The sequence below is a fragment of the Mugil cephalus genome, chromosome 4 (assembly GCF_022458985.1).
Source record: "Mugil cephalus isolate CIBA_MC_2020 chromosome 4, CIBA_Mcephalus_1.1, whole genome shotgun sequence".
Taxonomy (NCBI): domain Eukaryota; kingdom Metazoa; phylum Chordata; class Actinopteri; order Mugiliformes; family Mugilidae; genus Mugil; species Mugil cephalus.
In genome coordinates this window covers 6,425,212-6,431,211 of record NC_061773.1, presented here as the reverse complement: position 1 = coordinate 6,431,211, position 6,000 = coordinate 6,425,212, and positions in this window count along the sequence as shown.

Sequence of the window (6,000 nt, the reverse complement as noted above, 5' to 3'; positions counted from 1 at the left end):
TGCTGGCTTTGACCTCAGAACAAAAACATCCAAGAAAGCTGGTCGCAGAAGAAGAAGGTAAACAGAGCCAGCAGAAGAATCACCTGAGGAACAGTGTGCATTTTATCTGCACCATAAGTAGCATGCACATTACAAATAAGATTAAAAAAGCTGTACTATTATCCATCCTGTTGTTGTGTGAAGTGGCGGTCTGCCGCATGAATGACTTTTGTTTATTATATGACGTAATAGGTCAACCGGAAAGGTGGCAGTATTAACCTGGTTTTAACCTGCTGAAAAGACACATATCGCCACCTAGTGTGAAGGGAGGAGGACATGCACCCGTCAGTCATTTTATTTTCTCCGTTGCATGTAAACTGGGACAAGAACCACATTCAGAAAGTCGAATTTCCAGCTATGTTAGTTTTGTCTTGTGACCTTTCACAAAATGTGTATCAGAACTCTGTTTCTTCTTCTTTGTCTCACATTCCCTCAGTTTTATTTGTTGACATTTTCAAGGTGACCACTGAATGTAGCTGAATGACACAGATCTAGCCTTTTCTTGTACTCTTTCCTTAGGTTTATTTTTTAATACCAGACTTTTATTTGTATTATTTTTTTTTTCTACATGGTATCAGTACTAAACTTAAGTTCTCGCACCAAGGACTGTAAGGTAGATGAAGCCTAACAGTGAAATGACCATGGTGAAAAAGTTTGTCATGTGTGAATGAATAAGCCACATTAGATTGTTGGTCTGTGCTCAATTACTTCTGCACAGTTAAAACCATATCCTCTGAGGAAAGTCAATGGTGTGGAATGCGGGAAGTGGGGACCTATCAGCGGAGAGGGCAGGTCATGCCTGGAATCATAAATATAACAATTCATGCATGAATTAAACCAAAAACGCCCACAATGGAAATAGACACGGCTCGACATGAAGGAGAGCCATGAAGCCCAAAGTTGTCGCTTTTATTCCAATGAATTTTCCAGATGAATCAATCATTTAAGTTGCTCCAGTGCTATGTTGCATGAGACACAGAAAAGCAGCAGGTTTAAAAAGTTCAAAACAACCAATGTTACCAAGGATTTTTTAAATAGAAGGGAATACAGAATGTGTTGTTTGTCAATAAACATGAAATGAATAATGACTTAAATACTCATATTTACATATGTACACCAAAATATAGAGTATTTTAAGACACCCTAACCACTCCTGGTCAACCTATTTCCCGCTTCAAGATGTTCTTCTTTACGTCTGTGATCTCGGCAAACAGATGCTTTTCTTTCTCCCCAGCTCCATGTCTGAGCATTTGCACATAAATTGAGAGTGTTTGATTTTCCAGGTTCAGATAAAAGTAGTGAAATAAACAGAATATGACAGAATCGGAATGGTTTGTATGGATTTGAATCGATTTCATGAATTAATATCAGCATATAGAATGACTATCTGTGATCAATACATACGTAAATGACAGAAAGGAGGAAAATTACATCTTATCTGCTGAATGTCATGTTGTTCATTCTCTATGGCTATTTTGTAGTAATTGGAAACACAGTTGCCTTACACACTCACTCAAGAGAGCTGTTTTTTCAGCTGTGTTTTCATTTTGTGGTTTGTAGCACTGTTAAATTGTATTATGTTGTACTGACATGCTTCTATTATTCTGACAGTCCCATTTTAATCAGTCGCCTAGGCTGAATAACACAAACACATTTTTCTTTAATTCAATCCAGCACTAACACAGGCTAACTTATCGTTATGTCATTAATTATGTCATAACACAATCAATACAATTGAATTAAGTATATAGGAGTATATGAATAAAATGATTACATCTGCACTGTAGATGATGAGATTAGATGTCTAAGGTAAATGTATACAAGTCTACATCAATCAGCCACAACTTTATGATCACTAACAGTAGAAGTAAATAACATTGATCCTCTTGTGACAATTCAGTGTTCTGCTGGTAAACCAGGTTTACCAGCAGGTGGGCCAGATCAGGTGGGTGATACACCCCCACCCCATAGCAATGACGCTCCTTGGTGGCAGCAGTTATCCCCAACAGGATGCAGCCTGACTCACACACACAAGAAGAGTTTAGAAACAACAACAAAAAAAACATGAAGAACATCACAAGGTGTTGACCTGGCCTCCAAATTCACTAGATCCCAAACTGATCAAATATCTGTGGGATGATCCACAGAGACCCAATAACAATTAAGATGAAAAATCAATCTAATCATATCACAACATTAATGATCATTGGAAACGTTTGTTATAAACCTTCACTGAGAAATGATTTTCCCGAGAAGTGCTTTTGCCACCGTTGCAGAGTCTTGTTTAGATGTAGAGAAGGCAACATGTCAGTTATCACTAGACTATATTATTTTCGCTGTCTTGGTGTCAGTTTAATGAAGTACATGTGCAGGTAATCAAATGTTTTGAAAAGAGGTGAATTAGTCCAAAGTGTATCCTTGTTATGTCTGCTCCACTTGTTCTCACAGTCAGTGTCTGCTCCCAAGTAAAGTTAAATAAAAAAAAAAAAAAAACAACAACTCTTTTTTGTTGTGACATGCTAATGGAACCATGTCTTTCCAAAGGAAGTGTGCCCGTTGCAAGAAATAATGTTCTTGTAACGTGACGTCTACTCTGCTGTGTCATTCTGTTGCTTCTGAACCGACCAGAAAGTGGATGTGCTTGGTCCCATTGAAATACTTAAAAGTCAGAAATCTTATAGTTAACATACCTGTATTTTACAGATTTAAGATGTTTGATGGTTTATCTTATCAATTGTGTAAGCCTCTGATCATGAATGTCATCATGATGCTGCTTCAGATGTTGGCTTGTGGAGCTGATGGACCAGTGGTGGGCCCACCATCTGACTGCGCTGGTCTTCTGGATGGAGCCTCATGCAGACATAAACGTTTTAGATTCTGAGAATCTGAAGAGGAGGACAGTTTCTCTCCCTCCCTCATTTTTCGTTTGCTTCCTGCTGCCACTTTGAAAAAGCATCCCAGTTTGCCATGAACAGCCGTTTTCTTCCTCCTTTGCTTCTCCTTTTTTCTTTTCTTTTCTTTTTAACTTAGATTTTTCTTTTAACGTAAGCCCGCGTCTGCTTCAGGCTGAAACTTCGCAGGGAAACCACACTCCTGAACCCATATGTTTAACCGATCAACACTGTTTACCATAATTGGCAATGAAGTGTTTAACATTAGGAGGAAGTCACTGAGTAGGGGAACAGTTACAACCGTAGCAGCATACTGCTGCAGGGGAAAGAAAAAATACAAAGACACGCGAAGCAGCTGGCAAAACAAGATCATCGAGAACTAAGCCCCAGCTTCCAAAACTAGGACTATTTATGTGTTTCACGTCACCTGAGTTCTGAAACTCCCCACATTTATTTGAATAATATAAAAATACTGTTCCAAGCATTATCTATTTTACTTTTTTAATGTGTACATATTTTTTACAAGTTTTTAAACTAGTACTATGTCAATTTTAGGGTGGTAATTGTCAAGAGTGTCAAGAGTTGAAAGTATCAACAAAATAATCAACTTGTGTTGTTGTGTTAGAGTACGTCTTTGGAAGCTGTCATCCATTGTATTGTCACATGGCACTGAAGGAAATAATTAAGGAATTACCCCCTTATATTTAGTTATAACATCATCAGCATCTGCTGTTATGAAATCTCATTCTAATTACTGTGTAGCCCATTAATGTAAATCCAAATGTTACCTGGAAATTGTCCTGATATGACTTGTCTTTTTTCAAAGATTACATTTGAGCCTGGGCAAAGATTAAATTTTCCATTTTATCTGACCATAAAATCAAAAGTCCAAAACCCACAGCATTATTTGTTTTTGGATTTTTCCATTGTTTGCTCTGAAGGCAGAGCATTTACTTGTAAAGCTGCATGCACGGCATGTCCCATTCTGTCTTTGTCACCATGATAGAACACCAGAAGACCGATCAGTCATTCATCAGCAGCTCAGCACAGTAAGTGACTTTTGTGACTTGACATCAAGTCCGCACCACACAGAGACACTACCTTTTATTGGTGCCCTGCCAGAATAATCTGTTTCATTGTAGAAAGTCTCTCCAGTTCAATAATTTGCAGCACACATCTCTCACACACACTCTTGCAGTGGAAAACTCACACTCTTCACATGTTCTTCTGGGAATTTAAGTTTGAAAACAAGTTTAATCATTTCAGGTACTTTCAGTTTCAAGCCATGTGTGTGTGAATCAGAAATGTTTCCCTGTCAGGCTGGACTCATTTAAAATGCACTGATCAAAGAGAAACATGGGGTTAATCACACTGGAATGACCGGCTGGTATTTGCACCAAAAAGTGAAACCACTGCAAGAACTCAGCTCAACTCAAACTGGACTGATGAGCATGACAGTATTCCCATAAAAGAGAACAGAAACAATTGTAGTGAGTTACTCACTGGATAATCGCGGTTTCAACACATCGATGTGTGTACATGTGTGCTTCAACTATACTTCCGCAATAATTCAGTCAGATGTTTCCAATAATCAAAAGGAAACAACCCACAGGGTGAAACAAAACTTGACTTTTTTAGTCACGGTTTTCTTAGCTGAAATCCCTCAGCGAGTTAAATCATATACATGTAAGTTTTAAGGTTATAAAGCAATTTCCCCTCTACCACTGGTGTCTGGTAGAGGAAATGAATTATTGTTTTACTTGGAAATAAATACTCTAGGTTCAGTGAAGCTTGCAGAAGTATATCTTATCCATTCGTTGACTTTGGATAAGCATCTTATCAATTAATTGCATGTCAGATGACCCCAGTGAGTCAGTATAATTGATCTGCTTAATGCAGACCAATGGATCAAATGAGCGGGAACTGAAACTTACATGTGTTGGTGTAAAACAAATGTTACCTCTAATACAAGAAGCAGACCACATCTAATAACAAAGTCATTATAATGGAGAGGGGGATTCTCTGCTCTAGCGTCAGTGACAAATTAAATGTGGAAGTAATCCATAGATTTATTTTGCTTACCTTGTACAAGGACTTCATTAATCTCATTATTTATCATTTAGAGAACGGATTATCTAAGGTTGGTGAATACAGAGGGTAGGGGCTCACAACGAGGCACCAGATGATTTTAAATCGATATGAAATTAAGTAGAAATTCAGGAAATCAGCAATCCTTGATATACAATTGTGTTATATTTTCACATGTATCTGAAACCTTTGCTTTTTCTTATTGAATTTTGCATAGTCATATATCTCCTATGAAACAGTCATTTAAGATAAATTGAGATAATACTTAATTGATCCCCATTGGGGAAACTCAAAAGTTACAGCAGCAGAAGTCAAGAAAACCAGTGACCAGAAAAGAAATTAAATAGGACAGAGAGCCGGCAGCAAAAAGACATAAAATACGACAAACACAACAGCCAACAAAAAATACACTACACAAGAACAAATTTGACAACAGTTGTGCATAAAGTGACTATATAAAAAAACTACATGTTGACTCAGTGACGTCAGAGCTGTGTGCTGTTGTACAGTCTAATGGCAGTGGGCACAAAGGAGCGTCTGAAGCGTTCAGGTCTGCACCGAAGATGGATGATCCGCTGACTGAATGCGCTGCCCATTTCACTGAATTGTTTCCAGCTTCCATTCTACAGATTATAAATTCTGCATTGCTTATTTGAAATGGTAAAGATAGTCAAACATTGGGCCAGCAATGGTTCACAACTTAGACATGTGGGGACACATAGGGTTCAGCTGAGAAGAAAAGGGGGACTTCTGGCAGTAACTCCAGTTAAGGAGTAGTGTTAGAACCAGGCTAAGGGGAAAATATGATCAGACTCTTTTCTGGAGTTGCCTAGTTCTGCTCACTCAGTCTCAGTGGTTGTGGATGCCCAGTGTAGGAAATATACTGATTTAAGACTGACATTGTGGAAGATGTGTGGGGAAACACAGTGACAGACATGTCACGTCACGTGTGGTTCATCAGGGATGTCCTAGGTGAATTCAC